The following is a 21,175-nucleotide window of genomic DNA, read 5'->3' as shown; positions in this document are numbered from 1 at the left end:
GAACCTTTTGTGGAATGGAAAGGGTCCATGGATGTTAAAGATTCTTCATGGAATCATCAATGGCTACGTTCACACTGTCAATTTTTGGGATTGACAACCGCATTTTCTTTACAGGTGTGAGTCTCGAAATGTCCCGTTCACACAGCAGCTTACAGTTGTGTTTAGAATACTGTCTGTATGAATGTGCAACCTTACCAGTAACAATAGCGACAGTGACCAAAGTAAAATCAAAGATGGCGACATCCATAAAACTGAAAGTCTTATCACTTTCTGACACGACAAGAGTCCAATCGAGTCGCGAGTTCTTTAGTCAAATCTTCATTAACCGACAGCAGCTTTTATATTTGGGTGGAGAGCGGAGTATTTGAGTCGCGCACAGAACACAAAACTGACGGGAGCGGCTCTGGTGGAAAACTGGATCTAAAAATTTCAGGCGACAGACACGCAGCTCATTTCTCCGTCACTGTAAGTTACCGAAAACACACGTGAAAACACGTAACACACGGTAGACGTGCGTTTGTGCGGCAGAGCTGCTCTCTCTCGCACTGTATGATGTGACAGACAACTAGTTGTTCAGTCCTGTTCCGTTCACACAGCGTGTGTGTTCCGAGAATGTGGTTGTGAATCCTGAAAATTTACAGGTGTGAGTTCGGTTACAGAATGCGGTTGTCACACCCGTAAATAACCGAACTGTGTGTGAACGTAACCGTATTAAGGACTCAAATACAGGACTGACAACCGTATTCTGCTTCTGTGTAAATGTGGCCTATGTCAAAAAAGAACCTTCATTTTTAAGCGTGTAAGATTCTACCAGCACGTGACACTTCTGTAGGTCAGTTTGTTTGATCTCTTAAAGTCATTGAAATAGCATTTGCTTCCCATTTTAAATCCACAATGTGATGTGTTCTTGAGTGAAACAGTGTATTTATGCATTTGGAAGATGCTTTTATCTGAAGTGACTTCGATTGCATTTAAGGTGCACATTAGGTGCTTTCGTACAAGAGGAACCTTTTCACAATTCCTAGAACTATTGGCGAAAGTTCCCGCTTTTTGATGTGTTCGCACCACATGAACTGGGAACGGTTTTAGTCTAGGAACTCAGTTTGGGGGAACTAAATTAGCTCCTACTTCAGAGTAGGGTCTAAAACAGTTCTATAGGAACTACCAGTGATGTAATGTACGCTGATTGGCCAAACGCATATGAAACACCATTTTTAAAAAGCCATGTAAAAATATTTAGGCCTACTCCACGAAACATGGAAAACAGTGACAATGGCGTTTACCTGTAGTCTGCAGCGTCGTGTTCTTTTCTCAGCCTCGATGATATGTAACACCGCAAGTTGTCATAGGAGGTTTAGTCAGATTTTCGTACTCTTCTTTTTTTATTTTACGGAAATTGTGCGTTTACATTCCATCTCTGTTATTATGAGACCCACGACACACAACAAAAACAGCTCCGATCACGAAATTCTCCAATCACCAGTTGCTGATGTTTGTAAATGCCGCGAATAAAGACATTGCTGTCGGTCGCTTCAGAGTTCCTGCTGCTGGTGCGAATGCGACCAAGAAAACGGCCCAATGGAGAAATAGGTTCTCTAGGAACCACCCTGCTAGCTAGTTCCTAGAACTACGTGGTGCGAAAGCCCGTTTTATCAGTTTTCACTTTCTCTGGAAACCGAACCCATAACCTTGGCATTGTTAGTGCCATGCTCTACTGTTTGAGCTGCAGAAAAACGAGTGAATGACCCATGAAACATAAGCGGCCTTGGTGACATCATCGGAATAGGAAAGTTGTTTAAGAGGCGGAGCAAGTTAACACATTCGCTGAAAAATTATAAAGACAAAGGTTGTTTTCTTTAGACAAGCATGCACTAGACCAGGAGCGTGGATCAAAGCAAACGAGGTCAGTTTTGATTCATCATGTTGCCTCTAAAGAGGCTTAGCGTCTTGAAGCCCACGCCCCACTTGAGGACCCTGTGTGTTACTGATAAACAGGACAGGATCAGCTAGGTACCACTTGAAAAGGGAGTGCATGCTATTCGCTGCTTAGCCTCTTTGTGCCATTTGCATCAGTCTCCATAGAAACCGGGGCCTGCTAACGCCGTTTTCTGGTCGGATGCCAGCACAAACTCGAGAGGGCCAAACACACAACATAGCAATGCGGATTCACGGTGCTACATAACAATGACTTCACACGCATGATTTCCCATCATGCTTCACACACGGCTGATGTGTTCAGCAAGAACCTCAAGCACTGCTGGATCTTTGCCTGCTGATGTCTCTTTTACCCATTTATGTAGGTGTGAAATGCACAGCATAGACAGGTTTTCATGTCTTGTATGTTCTTGAATTGAGAATCACCCTTCATGTCTATACAAGTCATGAGATGAACTACAGTGTCACATTCTCTTGTAATAATTTGTATGACATGGCAAAATCAATGGTATTTTACAGCTATATAACACAATATTAGCCAAGCATGAGATGTTGCTAGCTTTAGATGCATCAAATATCAGTCCCACATTAGAGGTCTTGACCCTTTCAGCTGTGTCCAACTGTTAAAATCAAGATCATTTTATTTTATTTTAAATATTTGTAAATATTTTTTTACATTAAATAGCATTTTTATAAAAATATGTAAAAAATAAAATGTTTTATCAAATATTTTTAGATACTTTTAAACAACATTTTATTTATAAATGTAATCGTTTTAAATTATTTATTTTATATTTATTTTCAAATATATTTCATTTATTTTTATCATTCAATAATATTTAAACATTAAACAGCATTTTTATAAAAAATTATGTTCACATTTTGTTTATATATTCTGTTAAACATTAACATTTTTATAGAAAATCTAAAAAAGTTTTATAAAAACATTTTTATTCGTTACATTTTTTCTTATTACAATATTTTTAAACATTAAATAACATTTTCATAAAATGTAAAAAATAAAATGGTATATAAAAATATTCAGATTATGTTTATATATTCTGTTAAACATTTATTTGTAAAAAAAAAAAAAAAAGTATGTAAAAAGTTTTATAAAAATATATATTTTTTATTTATTACTTTTTCTTATCACAATATGTTTTAACATTAAACAGCATTTCTATAAAATTTATTACATTTATTTAAAATTCTATTAACATTTATTTTTAAATATTTTTAGATGTATTTATTTTCAAGTTTATTGTTGGAAAAACCTATATTTTTTAGAGTTTAAAACTGTATTTAAACATGTATAGTTCACAGTTGTGGTGACAGGATATGTCAAACCACATATGAAATTATTGTATGAAAAGGTATTTGGGTCATAATTTTCCTATAATTTCTTCCGTTTTGGCCACCTCATGCAAATTATTACGTTTCAACAGGGTTGAAGTGTCCGTGCCATATCCATCGGCCAACCTGCAGTAACAGTGCATTTGCAGCTGTTTTTGTAAAGCGATCTTCATCCTCGTCCTCCTCTTCCTCTCTGACAATGGAACTTTGGAGGCTTTTCAGTCTTAAGCTCCATTCCAGATGGTTTCTGTTAAGTCTTTTTTCACCCCATTATTTTATACACCAAAGTTCACAGTGTCTAAAGACAAGATGTGTGTGTGTGTGTGTGTGTGTGTGTGTGTAGGGTGACAGGAAATGAAGAAAGTGATATAGAATGGTGAAAAAAATGTATTAAAGCAATTATTCCATCAACGAGAAGCAGCACATTGCTCTTCTGGGCCCTTTTCGTTTGGGTTTCCTGTTTCTTTTTTAATAAATAAGGACATATAATGTAATATTGATTTAAATCCCATCTGTCAGAGTGACTTCATCCACCCCCACTCCCTCTGCTCTTTCTTGGAAAGGAACCATGGACTCGGGCTGCCAGAAATAATTGCTTGTTTGCTGCTATTTGGTTAAAATCTGTCACAGAAAGAAAGCGAGAGAGAGAAAGTGAGGAAGGGAGAAAAATATGAAGCAAATGCTTGCATTTCCAGGCCTTACGAAACGTAGCCGTTAGCTTAGCTTTCTCATCGACGCTCATGTGGCTGAAGTTGCCGTCTTTGTTTTGGTTTCTAGTCTTGTCAGGTTTCTGAGCAGTTTAAAAACACAAATGTTTGATTTAAACAACTGTTAGCCGCAGCACTAGCGCTAGCAGTGCGAGGTAAAGCGCTGTATGTTTGAGCGTGTCTGTCTCTGTGTGTGTTTGTGCGTGAGCTCCGACTCTCAGTCTGTCTGCAGGGTAGAGGCTGGATCGCGGCCCAGTTTGGCCGGAGCCCTGCGCGCTGTGCCAGGCTAGTGTTCACAGTGTCTCCATGCTCCCCTCCCCAAAGAATCGTAAACAATAAACGCTCTGTTACTTTTAACCCCCTCACGTGTCTGCCTCTCTCGCTTGCTCTCCACGTCCCGTCTGTCTTTCTCATACGCTCCCCCCCCCACACCATCCTCTTTTCGTTCTCACTCATTTCGTCTGCTTGGGTTTGATCCCGTTCACCTCTTCGGCGAACGCACATGGCACTTTCAATTAATAGGGTTCACTTTGGTGTCTCATTATGTTTTGTAAAGCATTTTTTTGTTGTTGAGAGCTAGATATATTAAATAAACTGTTATCTAACATAAAATTTGCCAAAAGTTTTGCATCCCACTTCTGGTCTTGACCCTTTCGACGTTAGTCAACAATTAAAAGCATGCAAAATACTTTTTTTAAAATTTCATAATTGGACCCTTATTTCATATTTTGTTACATTTATTTTTTATAAAATATCTAAAAATAAATATTTAATATTTATACTTTTTTTTTAATGTTTGTTTTTTTCTACATTGTTATTCATTTTATTTGATTTAACCTTTTTTAATTTAATTCATATACACACACACACTTGTTTGTATTCTATTTGCATATTAATATGTTAGCAAAGTTTGTTTACATAAAAATGTTTACACAGTAAATGTTTACACTTTATATATTTATTTTTTACATTTGTAATAACATTTTTATCAAATGTAAAAGTTTTATAAAAGATTTGTCTTTAAATTTATTTAAATATTTATTTTAAAATTTTAATTTATAAAATATTTCATTTTTATATAAATATTGTATTGTATTCATTCATTCATTCTTTCATTTTATTGTATCTTATTTTTTCATAATATATGGAATGTTCATGTTTATTATTTTTTATTTTATTTTATTTTATTAAAAAATTTGTATTTTTGATTAATTTATTATTATTATTATTATATTAATTTATTAAAAATGATTATTATTTTATTATTTTGAGTTATTCTTTTAAATTATTATAATAAAATATGTAAAAGTTTTATATTTTATTTTATTTATACATTTATGTATTTATTTATCTATTCATTCTATTTTTTTAATGTTTTTAAACGTACATTTTATGCAAAATTTTGGTGACTGTTGCAAAAATGATCGAAGTTCATCTGAAATGCATCAATCTCCTCATGCTGTCAATTCTCCGCTGTCCTATCAGAGTAAAGACATAAAAAGCCCAAAAATATGTTGAAAAAAATGACTTTATAAAGTTTCTAAATTTGTTTATCCTATTGGTAGAAGGAGCTGGATGCGTGAACACAGCCGCGGCGTGTCAACGGCGCAGCTCCACTTTCAGGACAGCAGTATATTTTATTACGTTGCTGAGATGAATTCTTTGTTTATGCCCTCGATGTATTTGGTTTATCTATAATCAAAACAATGGCTGGATAGTAATGATTTTAATAAAAACCATGCAGTGTTTCGGCCGTGGCCCAGTACTAACCTCTCAGATTGCGAGTTTAATGTGGCAATCATGTTCCTCGTCACAGGGCTGTTATCCCCAATCCCTCCACACGCACACATTTACGACTGTAAACAGATGTTGCTCTAATCATTCTCTAATGAGACCGGTCACTCATTCGCCCATCTGTAAGTTTCTGCATCACACTGAACAGACTAGAATGAATGTAAAATTATAGGAGGTGTAACAAAAATATGTAAAACGCATCCTGCTGTCACTATAATAAAGCAACATAGTGACTGAAAACATTTCTAAGATGTTTTTGACGTAACCGAGACGTTTCTGCATCACACTGAAGAGACTAGAATGAATGTAAAATTATAGGAGGCGTAACAAAAATATGTAAAACGCATCCTGCTGTCACTATAATAAAGCAACATAGTGACTGAAAACATTTCTAAGATGTTTTTGAAAAAATAGCTAGGAAATGACATCATTTGGCACTTTTGCCGTTGTATATACAGTATATGCATCTTAGAAAAGTGTCAAAATGTCAAGATTTTGCAATAAAGGTTTTTCAGATGTAGTCGAAAAAGCTTGAAGTTTTGAGTTTGAAGTAGTTAAAGGCCCTGTAAAAACCCATTTTATTACTTCCCAAATTCTGTTTGGTTTCATTAAATCATCAGTGATCATTAATAATCAAAGGCATCTCTAATATTAAATTGTATAAAAAATGGATTATTATTTTATTTATTTCACACGCGTTTCAGTATGTAGTAAAGAAAAAAACGCATCTGCCATTCATTCACACAGAGACACGCAGAACATGATTCATATTTAAATAGTCTTTTTTCAGACACCAGTCTATACTGCGTTTTGATTCTTTCTACTTTTGGTTTATTCATCCCAAATTTGTCAAATTCTGTGACATAACAATATATTAGCATCTACACCAATGCACGATAATATTCTGTGTATTAAAATCGCACGTTTTGTCGTGTACCGCTTTAAATGCTCAAGCTCTTCAAAGCATTGTGGATTCTGATTGGCTGTCAAAGTTTTTATCGTTCACCATCTGTAAACAGTCCCTCTGAAAGTGATTCGAATTATCGTTATAGTTGTGGTGTGGATCCTGCTATTCTTTCGAATTTAGAACGATTTTTAAAACTATATCATATTGTTATCGCTATAGTAATTGTCCTTAGTGTAAACATGCCTTTATTCGATTTATCATTGGTTAACAATGTCACAGTTTTCTGCATTAATTCAGTTCATACATGATCACAGGTACACATATCAGTCAAAGAACCCATATAATCAAAATTTGAAGTTATTTAAAGAAGCTATATGTTCCATAATATTAGTTTTACTGTTTTGTCTTTTATTTTTAATCGTAAGTGTTTCATAACGAGAAGCTGTTTTTGTTTTGCGTTTTGAAATCCTTGTTTTATCATTAATTTCCCAATTATATCGTTACTCGTACTATTATAGAAGATTTTGGTCATACCGCCAAACCCTAAGTAGAAATCACATGTAAACGATGGCAGAATGGTAAATTAAATTAGTGCGGTTGCACAAACAAGTCTAGGCAATTAGATGAAAGAGTGTTTGTAGCTTTCAGGGCCAAAAATGAGTTACTTGGAACCGAACGTTTAGTTGTTGTGCGTTTTACGTTACATTTCAATTAAGCACCATATGGTGGAACTTAGCGGTGATGTTCCATAACAAGCATGAAACCATTATGGATACATAAACATTCAGCAGTTATTATTAAATAACGTCTCCATTTTTCTTGTCCGTCCCAGAGGGGAATTTCTCCACTCTCTCTTCAGGCACACAACGCCCCCTGGTGGCCTGGATGAGAACTCATGGCTTCTCCGTTCGTGTTAGTCAGGGTATATATATATATATATATATGTCATGTTTTTTTGTCCTCTTTGACAGAGGCTATATACACAGGAATGGCCCCCACGCACATGTGAGCTGTATTTACGCAGAATGGCAGCATGTGTGTGTGTTTTCTCCGCTTTACTGGATTGAGACCGCAGTTTGAATTTTCCACAGCCATACTCGCGGTTAAAGACGAGGGAAGCCCAAAACAATGTGACAGAAAAGAGAGAAAGAGAGAGAGAGAGCGGGAGGGAGAACAACAAGGTCATTTAGTGTGCTCTCCAAAGAATGACTTCAGTTAAGCCATTAAGAGTGAATGAAAAGCAGACGCCCTGCTCTGCGCTAGTCAACTTGTGATGCCAGGGAGAAAAGGAGAGTTGATGGAGAGGGAGATTTTAGAAGAAAGATAGATGAGAGACAGCAGGAGATGAAGACAGAGTTGAATCAAGATGTTGAAGAGCACTAGATGAGGAGGCTAGGTGAGTGGGAATGGGAATTGTAAGGAGTTTTAGATTCTGGTTGCTTAAACGACACGACCCATGAATATGGTACTAAATTCCCATGTTTTAAAAAAATCCTTTAGGGACTCTAGGGATGGCATTATTGTGGCGTGATTACTATTAGATGTTAGATAAACTATCATTAATATTAAATTGACAGTAGAGTCTTATGTGAGAGTTCTTAAGCTTCTAACTGTATCAAGTAAAGAGCAAACAATAACAAGTAAAATACAAAAATGTCATTTCACCCCTGTTCTTCTGTCTCACAGATTATTGGCCCAATTTTCAGTCTGGACGAGCTGATGCTAGTTGCCTAAAGTCAGAGCCAGTTTGCAGATTTTTGGTGGTCAGAGTTGACTGTTCAGATTTTAAAAGTTGTGTAATGTATAGCCTTTAGATATAAACTATTAACTAACATAAAATTAATCTACACTTTCAAAACAAAAGTGCAAAAAATGTACCTTAATTTGATGTGGTAAAAACAAATGGGTTTAATTTTATTTTTTTTATTATTAATAATGATTTAAATTTTTAACTATTGATTTTGGCTAATTTGAATTAATATTTTAAACAAAGTTTTTTTTTTTAACCTGCTGTACCCCTCAGAGGTCTTTTTGTGTTGTGGTTTTAAATATTTTAATTCTTAAATATTATTTTAATTGTTTTCTATTAGCTTTTTATTTTGATAAAATATAAATGTGTCAAATAAATATTTTTCTCTTTTTTATTACTTGTCTCAATGCATCCAAAAGAGTTTCAGGCCCTATATTTTATCCTTTTTGTTAAAGTGGCTTTTAATTACTTAATGTACATTGAAGTAAATTTGTAACAATTCGTTTTGAGGAAGTGCCTGTTTGTTTGTTTGTTGTTGTGTGCAGCACTTAGAACCATGCAGAAGACATGTTGTCTTTTTATTGTCTTTATATTATTTCATTATACTATCTTTATTGTTTTACAAGCTGACTGCAAGCTCACACTTCATCTAAAACGGTGTGTTTTGCTGTGAAGCTGTAGTGCAGCATGACTGCCGAATAGCAGTGCAGTGTTCTTCGATGTAAAAACTCATCCTGACAACAACAAACACAGAGTTTGCAGATAATTAAACCAATATATTTGAAAAACACAGAAAAGATTGGCCTGTCCCAGTATGGAAAGTTTGAAAGGTGCGGGACAGATGTGGCAGAAGAGTCTGACAGGAATAACTACATACACATGCCCGTCTCAGATGCAGTGATGTTCAGCTCTTTTTCTTCTCCAGATAACACGAGGAGAGCTAGAGCAGGAGTGTTGTGAACCTCAATAGAAACGGACTGTCTGTGTGTGTTTGTCAGGCTTAAACCCCTCTTTCTCTCGCCCTTCTCAAAGAAAACACGTAGCGCTTTTTGAGATCTCCTACGTGGGAGTTGATCAGGGTTAACAACTGCGAAGACTGAATGGAACAAATGACGGTTTTCAAGCGCAATGAGAAGATACAGACGAGCAACCATGTCCTCTGTGGACGAGGAAAGACATTAAACCTGAATGGTTTAACATTCCCTTCCTCCACAGTTTTCTGCAATTAATTCAATCCAAATTACTTTAACACACAATTTTGAACGTTCTTACAAGCATCATTTCAGCCTTAGGTGCACTGAGTATTTTTTTTTTTACCTTATACTTTAAAATTTAAAATTTAGGTTCGAAAATTCTTAGAATGCTCCTTAAAATCAAACTGACTGTGATGATGTAATTGGAACATTTGCATACTGAATTGTGGTTGGTCTGTTACCGAGGCTTTGAGTGTTGCTGTTGAATTAGTGCCGCCAGCTTTTTCAGCAGCACTGGTTCCGGAAGTATTTTTCCTATTTATTTTTCTCCATAGGGATATTAAAAAAAATCTTTGTTAAAGCATCACAAGCCATTAACCAAGCCAACCAGCTACAAGGAGAATCACAACATTACAAACTTTTATTTAAAGCATAAAAGTAAATCAGACAAATAGACAAAGGTACAAGACTGTGTACTTAACGGCTTTAGTGAGTGAAAGAACTACAATCCCATGAAGCATTGCGAATGACAATAATCGAAATAAAACAATGGAGAAATCTAAAACTATTCATTTAAAAGTTGTTGTATCTACAGAAGCAATGTATTTTAAGTTCATTGCAACATACATATGCACAAGTGTGAAGTATTTTGAGGGCGCAGGGAGACCATCTCGATTATTCGCAGTGCTTCATGGGAGTGGGCGGAGCTAAATACCTCTTACTTGCGACACTCTGATTGGTGGAGTTTTCTGTACAGCATCATGGGTAATGTAGGTTTTCACCGCGAACTCCGCTAAATACAATTATTTTAAAAATAAGTTCAAATTCGTAGGGTTCATAAAAAGCATCAACCTCAGAGGTCACAACAGGTCAGTCTTTAAAGCTGTATCATTTAATGTTAATCTTATGGAGAAAATGAATGGAGTTTTTACTAACTGTTGTGCTCTATTAGAAGTGGAGTGGCTCAGTTTTCACAGTGCTGAGCTAATGCTTATCATGTGCTACCGTTGTGTATGAAAACGACACAAAAGGTGTGTGTATGCGGAGAGGTCAGCATGAAACAGCAAGAAAGGTCCCAGATTGTGCGCAGTATCTCATACTCTTGTCTTTTCTCCGTGGTGTCCTGTGCTTGTGTGGCCCCGGCGCTGGGCTGTGGAGGGAAGCAGGAAATGTATGAACCATGAAGGCATGTGTTTATGCTGGATAGAGCCGATATTCACCAGCCAGAGGGAAAACACACACCACGGGCCTGTCCTCTCTCCGTCTCTGCATCTACAAAGCTTTCTTCTTGTGTTGTTTTTTTTTTTTTCAAAAGAGAGACCACTGTGAATGATCTCTTGTTCTCCAAACGACCAGTCATCAAAACATTACAATTATTGAATTACGTAGTAAGCAAAACATGTTACACAAAATTAAACTCTCTTATATTTGAGCTTTTTGTTGTCTAACTCTCCTATATACATATCAAAAAGTTTATATAGTTCAGTATGTCCAAGCTTTTGATTGCAAGTGTACTGATGATTATACCACGCTTGGTTATACCACTGGTTTTGTTCTTCAGTATTAGTGATAAAATCTGTTTGTATCCCTTTAGTGTCTCCATTAATAACCAACTAGGACTAATGATGCTGGCAATATGGACACATCAGCTTCTAGTGGCACCATGTTTGGTTTCTCTGTGATGCCAAGTCATGTTCAGCACATTTCTGCAGTTTGTTTCTTGTCATCAGCTGCTGTAATCATACACACACTGCACTCCAGCCAGAGAGGCCCGTATGTGTGTGTCCTGCACACGTGTGATCAGCAGCGTGTGGTTTGGGCGGTGAGCTGCACGGTGCAGGGGAGACCCGTCTCCTGACAGCAACCTCCCCCAGTGCATCCTGGGAAAGCAGGAGGTATGAGAGGAAGGGAAAGAGTGAATGATGGTTTGTGGTTGTTAATTCATCTTGAGATTTGAAGAGAGAAGCTGCTAGAGTTGTTGAGCAGGCTTAGATGCAAAATTGCAATCCAAATATGCTGCAAAACTGCAGAAAACAGTTGGGTTGCTAGTGAAAAAACTTTAAAAAGTCTTGAAGGTTAAAGGCTAGATAGATTGTGGTTGTAGGCAATGCACTGCAGAGACTAACTGAAACTGTAATCATCCACATGACATTTCCACACATGCTGTTGTACTGAGGCTTTAGTGCAGTAAATGTCAAAAAAGGGGGGGAAAATTCAAGCTTCTTAATGATTAAATCAGATGAGATTTATTTTGTTACACAGGGCTGCTTCTGCATGTTCTACAGTGATGGTACATCAGAGTGAGACTCATATAGCTGGAGGGATTTGTACTTTACTGATTGACAGGTTTAGGGGGTTGGACTGAGGTTAGTACGGCTAATTGATCCACTTTCCCATGATTCTTTCAAACAGCAGATTTATTTGGGGATTTTTGATGTTTTTGGCGATTAGCACCAGATTTACCCCAGATTAATATTGTTGTTGCAATATGTAGGTATATAAATAGGTGCATGTGGGGCAGATGACACAAGGACTTTATCTCAGTAACGATATGGAGTGTCAAATGTCCAATGACGCAAATGCTTGTTTTCTCTAGTAGTGGTTTTGTATGTTGGTTTCAAACACCTAGTTTTTTAAACTGTCATAAATTGCACTCATAGTTTGGAATTTGTAGATTTTACCTGAAAGGTGTTCTCAGTATAAGAGTATTTTCAGGTTAGGGCAAGTTGTTAAAGTATGTGTTGAAAATGATTTCTGTTGGCCAAAGCAATGATGTGGTTTAATTTTTTTGTGTATGTAACCTTTGTCCATTTTGTGTTTTATTATTGTTTTAATGTTTAAGATTGATTTGTAATATAGTGGAAGCCCATTTCTGCCACAAAGGGGGAAAAAATTATGCTTTGAAAATATAAAAAGTTGAAATTATGAAATTCAAAATTAAGATAAAAAGTATAATTATGACAGTTGAAATTGTGACACTAAATCGTAAAGATGAGATGAAGGGTTGAAAATGAGAAGTCATAATTATGACTTTAATACTTTAAAATTTGAAATTGAATTAGTTTAAAAGTCAGTGACAAAGTCAAAATTGAGACGCTACAACAATTATAAGATAAAAGTTTGAATATGACATTAACAATTTCGAAAATTGAGATAAAATGTCATAATTGTGACTTAAAAATTCAAATTTGAAATTACGACAAAGTTGAAATTACGACACACAACATCATAATTACGAGATAAAAGGTTGGAATTGAGAAAGTCATGATTATGACTTCAAAATTCAAAATAAAGATAAAGTCAGAATTATGATATTAAAATTCAAAATTGAGAAGTCAATTGAAAAAGTTGAAATTGTGACGCACTACAACATAATTATGAGATAAGTTTGAAATTGAGATAAGTCATAATTATGACATTAAAATTCAAAATTGAGATAAAAAGACAAAATTATGACATTTGAAATTACGACACACTACATCATAATTATGAGATAAAACATTGAAATTGAGATAAAGTCACAACTGACCCTTCGCAACAACCTGCCCTCCTTAGTTACTGTTGCTATGTCTGACAAGCCATGCCGCTCTCACACTACACATCATGTTCTCACGCAGTGAAAAATACATAGCGGACCAAAGAGGAAACTGACAACACGCTGACAGACAAGACAGAGCAGGTTACTTCTGGTATGAAACAAGGTTTCAGCTTTCAAATTTGGTCATTTTTTAAGAAATTGAAACCATAAATACTGTTTTGTGGCTCTTTAATGTGTCGTGACAGATCACTGTAGTGCCTCATTTCAAGCGGCATGTGAACCGATCGTCTTTTCTTACTTAAAGCATGAAATAAACATGAATGAACATCAGAACGCATTTTATTTCAACCGCGGAAAGACGTCAGTACACACCGTTTTTCAAGTTTAAGTCCACCAAAGGTAATCTACTCTCCTGTCTGATTTGTTTGTCGGGCAAGATGGCGCATTCCGCGTTATGATTGGTCAGATCGCCTGTCAGTTAAGCTCTTTGCGAACAGTCAGTCTTCACATTCAAATTCGAAGTTGAGATAAAGTCATGATTTTGACATTAAAATTCAAAATTGAGATTTAAAACTCAAAATCGAGATAAAAGGTCATAATTTTTGAAGACACTTTTTTTAGCGTGTTTATGCTTTTCAGAAGAATCAGCCTGCTAATGCTGTCTAAAAATTGTCTGTATGTTATACTTGTATATTATACTGAATTAGTAAATATTTAAACATTGAAATAAACGGCACACTTCACCTTTAAGAGCTTTTGTTCTCGAATCACCTCGCACCTCTGTTTAAGCTCAGTAAATTCAACAGAAACAGTGTGATTTAGACTTGGGTTTCCTTCTGTGATATTTCAATTCCAGCGTGGGGTTGGCCTTCGCTGTGATTGGCGATACCACCCCTGTCGTTGGCGTCTGTTCATATTTTAAGATTGATTTTCATTTTGAGAAATGAAAACCTGCAAACGCTGGGGTGAGCTGATTTTTTTCTTTCGTTTCCCATAGTTTAGTCAGACGACCGCACTTCATGCAACAAACCTCGGCGGAGCTTTTAAGCGAAGGGCATTTTTACACGGTACAGATATATCAATAACCCTCTAGACTCGACCTCGGAGACGCTTACCATTGATCTTTTATGTGGCTTGTGGGATCCCACCGTTCTTCCATTCGACGGGACACGAAGGGCTTGGGAATGCAGCGCCAATTGCTTGCCAATTTAGCGACTGGAGAAATAAGCAAAAGCGAGCTGATCGTGTGGAAGGCAGCGCTATACAACGTCTCATATAACTCTAATCAAAGAGCCATTCAGGGCCCTGTTCTGCTGAAAGCATTTCCAGACCTGTATCTCATCCCCCTCTTGTTATTTTTTTTTTTCATTTGTTCGTCTTACGGTCCCAGTGGGGTGACTATCGGTGAGGTATTTCCTGCAGTAAGTCTTTCCTGCATGGCTCCGCGCTCTGCCCAGGGAGCCGTGAACCAAAGCAGGCGCCCAGACTGACAGCAACAGGCTAGCAGAGAGAGAAACCCAAGCTACGTCTTGGAACCGCGTCCACGCTACGTCTCTCAGACTCAAATCCAACATCAGCTTGTCCTCTTTTCTGTGCTGCCTTCAGTCGCAGGCAAGGGTGACCCAAAAATGGGTGATGCGATGCTTTTTACAGAAACACGTACTGTGGTGGATCGAAAACATTGTTTTGATCATATTTCATATATAATTTTTATTTTTTTGGTGACATTTATGTTTTTGTTTAAATTTTGGGGTATATATTAACTAGTATACTTTTCATGTGATTGAGATATATCTGAATATATATGTATATGTAATTATTTAAATCATTTTAATTGCAATATATTATTTTAGGAAATATTTTACTTTTTGTGATTTTTAATTAGCAATAAAAATGGATAAAAAATACTATTTTAGAATCAAAACATTCAGTATTTTTACTACAGTCTGTATTACAGTTTTGTAATATTTCAAAATTGCATTTAGCATATATGTAAATAGTAATATTATTAAGAATTCTATTCATCCATTATAATATTAATCAATCAATAATAATAATTAATTATAAATATTAATTACATTAATAATATTAATACTACAAATGTATACAAATATAATCATTTTAGAATTCTTAAATATTGTTCAATCTTCAGTATTTTATTACTTTCTGTATTATTATTTCTGTAAATTCTTAATTTTTGAAAATAAAATTGGCATAATTTAAAAAGAACTGCAAAATTGCCATGATGTATGAATACTTTATTATAATTTAGGATTATTTCAAGATAATTAAGCCATTTTGCCCAGTTATCTTAATTGCAAAATGTGTCACAATTTACTGTGCATGAATTCACCCTATTTATTTATTTGCATTAAAGTAATTTAAATGTGCTTAAATAATGTCATAAAAATGAACCACAATGCAAACATGTTTAATGGTACAAAAACAGGTTTTATTGTCTATAGACAATTTATAATTTCTTATTTTTTTTTACATTTGAAAAGTGAACAACACTGAGCAAAAAATGGTGTAGAACCACCAATTCTTCTAAATGTAGCAATTACAAGGATAAATGCCAAGTAACATTAAATTAAACATGAAATGTAAGTTTAATTGGAAAAAGTGAAATAATATTTTCTTGTAAATTAATATTATTTTCATGTAAATTGTACTCCAGTAATCTTAGTTTTATTTATTTTTGAAAAAAATTTTTTACGGTGTAGTTTGTGTTCTTGACAGCGTTTCTCAGCTCTCTGAGAGATATTGTGGAGTCAAAGCTCTCATTCTCCAGACTGCCTCCGTTCCCTGGCCTGAATGAGACGTTCCTCTTTTGAGCTGCTGTCAGGCACCTTGTGTTTGAAGCGGCAGACGAGCTCCATTGTTGCTGCTGTATGAGCGTAATGAAGATTTTCCCTGCAGCTTCAATGCGGACGCTTGGCCCAGTCACTCTACAAAAACAAAATGTTCACTTTTGCTATTCACTTAAAGACTTTGATGTGCTTTTCTGAATTTAACTCCTGCAGGGCCAGACCAGCATCCGGCATCTGATAGCAGACCAGGTCTAATGCTGTACGCAAGTCATGTGGTAGTGCAATCTTAGTTGCTTGAAATCTGATGGGATTTAAACTCTGTGGATATAAATATAAGGCCCTGTTGTACATTCTTAACGTGCTTTCTTGCATTACTGTGGCGAAACTACTGAAAGGGGTGGTAGTGTTTATTTCAGATGTCTGTGCTGTGAAACTGGCTGTGTTGCTATTTAGGTAGCCAGTTATAAATGTTGACAGTTTAACTATCTTTTCTTCAAACTGTTGCTGTGTGAGGACAGTAGTTAAGCAGAAAGAGAAAAATGATGCAATTGCCTTCACACATTTCAGGAAATGTTCTTTTGCAATTTCTTTTTCAAAGTTTCTTTTGAATATTCTTTTCTTCAAACCTTCTTTCTTTCAGGCTCTGCTCTCTTAAACTTCTTATAGTAAGTTTGAAAGGGAAAAAAAAAAAGATTTTCTCTTACCCTTTTACATGTTTCCTTCTTGTAAACCTTTTAAAAATTTTTGGCATTCTTTCTTTCTATCAAACTTTATTTCAAACTTTCTTTTGAATTTTCTTTATTTCATACTCTTTTAAACATTCTTTTTAACTTTTTCAAATGTTTTCCTTTCAATCTGTCAGTTTTTTCAAATGTCAGTTGTTTTCTTTTTTCTTATTTTCTTTTATTCATTAAAATTTTTCTTTTGAACATTTTCTATTTAAACTTTAAGAATTTTGAAACTTTCTAACTTTTTCAAACTAGCTTTCTTTCAAACGTTGTTCAAACTTTTTCCTTTTAGAATTTTTTTTTCAAACTTAATTTCAAACTTTTTCCCCAGAATTTTCTTAATTTCAAATTTTGAACATTCTTTTTAACTTTTTTCAGACTTTTTCCTTTCATCCTTGTAAACCTTTTAAAAATTTTTGGCATTCTTTCTTTCTATCTTTCTTTATTTCAAACTTTCTTTTGAATTTTCTTTATTTCATACTCTTTTAAACATTCTTTTTAACTTTTTCAAATGTTTTCCTTTCAATCTGTCAGTTTTTTCAAATGTCAGTTGTTTTCTTTTTTCTTATTTTCTTTTATTCATTTAAATTTTTCTTTTGAACATTTTCTATTTAAACTTTAAGAATTTTGAAACTTTCTAACTTTTTCAAATTAGCTTTCTTTCAAACGTTGTTCAAACTTTTTCCTTTTAGAATTTTTTTTCAAACTTAATTTCAAACTTTTTCCCCAGAATTTTCTTAATTTCAAATTTTGAACATTCTTTTTAACTTTTTTCAGACTTTTTCCTTTCATCCATTAATCTTAATTTCACATTTTCTTTTTAGAAATGTCAATTTCTTTCTTTCTTTCTTTCTTTCGTTCCTTTTCAAACCCTCTTACAACTTTTTCAAACTTCCTCTTTCTCTAAAAATTTCTATGAAAACATTCAAAAGGAAAAACCTTGTTTTCTATCTTTCTTTTACGTGTTCACATTTCCTTTTAAAAGTTTTCTTTTGAGCATTATTTCCTTCAATCAAGCTTAACTTTAAAGTTTCTTTCAAATATTCTTGATTTCAAACTACAGTTGGAGGAGATTCATTATAACAACATTGTTCTGGTTGCCAAAACTCTGTCAAAATGATAACAGCAAAGAAATTATAAAGCGTTGGAGAAACTCAAGTGCACTATAGATATCCCAGTCTTTCTCTCTTCATCTTCTTTATGTGTGGAGCTCGTCCTGTTTATACAGTATGAGATAGGAAGTGGTTCACTGTTTTTTTTCTCTTTCCATTCCCTGTTGCATTGCCTCGTTGAGAGCTTTTAAAAAAAAAATTGAAAAAAGACTCTTATGCTCACTAGGGCTGCATTTATTTGATTAAAAATACAGTAAAAATAGTAATATTCTAAAACATTTTTTACGGTTTAAAATAATTGTTTTCGATTTGAATAGATATTAAAATTTAATTTATTCCTTCGATGCAAAGCTGAATTTTCAGCATCATTACTCCAGTCTTCAGTGTCACATGATCCTTCAGAAATCATTCTAATATGCTAAATTGCTGCTTAAGAAACATTTCTTAATATTTGTGATGCATAATATTTTTTGGAAAATATTTTTAACTATTTAATTATTTAATAGCAGCCATCATGACGTTTGATTCAGCTTGTACACTCAAGAACCATTTTTTAATTTCTTTGGCGTCTCAAGTGCTCAAGCTCTGGATGGTTTAAGATGTAAAGCTCTGCAGGATTAGGTTTGTAAGAAGAGGATGAGGAGGAGGAGACGTAAGCGACAGGGACCGTTGACCCGGTCAGAGGGATGGCAGGGCGGTCAGCACAGAGCTTAGGGGGAGTGATAGAGACAGATAGAGGTCTTCAGGAGGTCTTGCTTACATCAACTCATGGCTCACGCAACCTGGAGATGAGACTGAGTTCAGTTCAAGAGCAGGGCCTCACGCCGCAAGACTGCAAACCAAAAGCCAGTACGTTAACATTTAAGTAATGCATTAGGTACCAGGAACTGAATTTTTTCCTCCCTGATAGGGCTGAAATTTTTTTCCAAAAACTATATATATATATATATATATGTGTGTGTGTGTGTGTTATATATATATATAAGAATTCTAACAGAAAGTATTATTTTTGTATGTATATATGAATGCATAATTAATATGCCCATTATGCTTTTTAAATTGTTACACATTTTGAAAATATATTCTGTTCAAAAACAGCTCTGACTGAGATGAATCACAACAACTCCGATTTGAAGCAAAAATATAAACAGAAAATAATAAAGGTATAAAATTGTATTTTTGTAGTGCATTAATTCATTGCATGCATTATATATATATATAAGAATTCTAACAGAAAGTGTTATTTTTGTATGTATATATGAATGCATAATTAATATGCCCATTATGCTTTTTAAATTGTTACACATTTTGAAAATATATTCTGTTCAAAATCAAACAGCTCTGAGATGAATCACAACAACTCCGATTTGAAGCAAAAATATAAACAGAAAATAATAAAGGTATAAAATTGTATTTTTGTAGTGCATTAATTCATTGCATGCAGCATTTTCAATGATGCAATTAACAATGACACAATATAAAACTGTTGACTGTGAGACATTGACTATAGTATAAATATATCCAAAGTTATTTGTTGTATAATTTGTGGTTTAGACGCCTTTGACTGGATTTCACTGAAGAATTGTGGGTAGTGTAGTACAGTTAAACAACTTTTGGCTCACTTATGGCATTTATCATCAGGTCTTTCTTGAATGGCTTATGTTATCCAGTTCTAAAAATAAAATAAAAAGTTTCTCTTGAGAAAATTAATAAGTATTTTACTCATAACTTACATGATGCTGTTGTGCTCGATAGAAAGAAGGATGTGGCCTTTCCAGTTCAAGACATATTTGTTTAGCTATCCGTTTTTTCCTCCATTTTTTTTTTAACAGCTCTGAGATGAATCACAACAACTCCGATTTGAAGCAAAAATATAAACAGAAAATAATAAAGGTATAAAATTGTATTTTTGTAGTGCATTAATTCATTGCATGCAGCATTTTCAATGATGCAATTAACAATGACACAATATAAAACTGTTGACTGTGAGACATTGACTATAGTATAAATATATCCAAAGTTATTTGTTGTATAATTTGTGGTTTAGACGCCTTTGACTGGATTTCACTGTAGAATTGTGGGTAGTGTAGTACAGTTAAACAACTTTTGGCTCACTTATGGCATTTATCATCAGGTCTTTCTTGAATGGCTTATGTTACCATTTCTAAAAATAAAAAAAAAAGTTTCTCTTGAGAAAATTAATAAGTATTTTACTCATAACTTACATGATGCTGTTGTGTTCGATAGAAAGAAGGATGTGGCCTTTCCAGTTCAAGACATATTTGTTTAGCTATCCATTTTTTCCTCCATTAGACGCCTTTGACTGGATTTCACTGTAGAATTGTGGGTAGTGTAGTACAGTTAAACAACTTTTGGCTCACTTATGGCATTTATCATCAGGTCTTTCTTGAATGGCTTATGTTATCCAGTTCTAAAAATAAAATAAAAAGTTTCTCTTGAGAAAATTAATAAGTATTTTACTCATAACTTACATGATGCTGTTGTGTTCGATAGAAAGAAGGATGTGGCCTTTCCAGTTCAAGACATATTTGTTTAGCTATCCGTTTTTTCCTCCATTTTTTTTTTTTCATTCTTTTCCTGCTTATGGTGAGGTTCTCTGTCTGGTTTGATGTTTTGGTTTTTATTAGGGCTGTCAATAGATTACAATAGATTTTAATCTAATTAATCACATCCTTTTTCTGTGATTAATCGCGATTAATCGCACACATCATGAAATTAAGCATAGACCATTTATCTTGTTTCAAATGTTTATTTTGTCATCATTTGCTATATCCAGCAAAGTAAACCAAAAGATTGAAGGGTGATTCTCAAAAATCTGTATTTTCTGCAAGCTTTTTTCAAGATAAATTTAGATGTCTTTCCAAAAAGGGACTCCAAAAGAACTCCAAAACTCCAAAAGGAAACTCCAAAAGGACATCAAAGAACCAAATGATATAAGGAGCCCATTTAAGCACATATGAAGGGAAAAAAAATGCCCCAAAAAACTGAATTGTATAGTATGTGTACAGTGCAACAGCAAAGAGCTTTTTTACATTTTAGAAGAAGCCAAGTTGGGATACCGAACAGCACCACATGGAGATGCCAAAAAAACCCTAACCAACCGCCTGCTGACTGCATATATCTACAGTACACGGATCCATTCAGAATAACTAAACACAGCAACATAAACATGACAAATCAAAACATTATCGTGAATGTACGGAAATGTCTGTGCCTGTGCATAAATACAATGTGCAATCAGTGCGTCAAGAGCACTCATACACGCATTATTATAACGGACTCACGCGTGCATACTGTACCCTATGACTCCTGTACGCCACCGCAATC

The 21,175-nt window shown here is 34.6% G+C and overlaps 1 protein-coding gene across 12 annotated transcripts in view; it reads left to right on the top strand.

Annotated features, from left to right (window-relative positions):
- LOC107715650 (nuclear factor 1 X-type-like) overlaps nt 1-21,175 on the top strand; it is a 182,136-nt gene that overhangs the window by 104,383 nt on the left and 56,578 nt on the right. The window lies entirely within an intron of this gene.

This window comes from Sinocyclocheilus rhinocerous, unplaced genomic scaffold, assembly GCF_001515625.1.
Source record: "Sinocyclocheilus rhinocerous isolate Xijiao unplaced genomic scaffold, SAMN03320098_v1.1 scaffold239, whole genome shotgun sequence".
NCBI classification, from domain to species: Eukaryota; Metazoa; Chordata; class Actinopteri; order Cypriniformes; family Cyprinidae; genus Sinocyclocheilus; species Sinocyclocheilus rhinocerous.
This window is presented reverse-complemented; position numbering and strand designations above follow the sequence as displayed.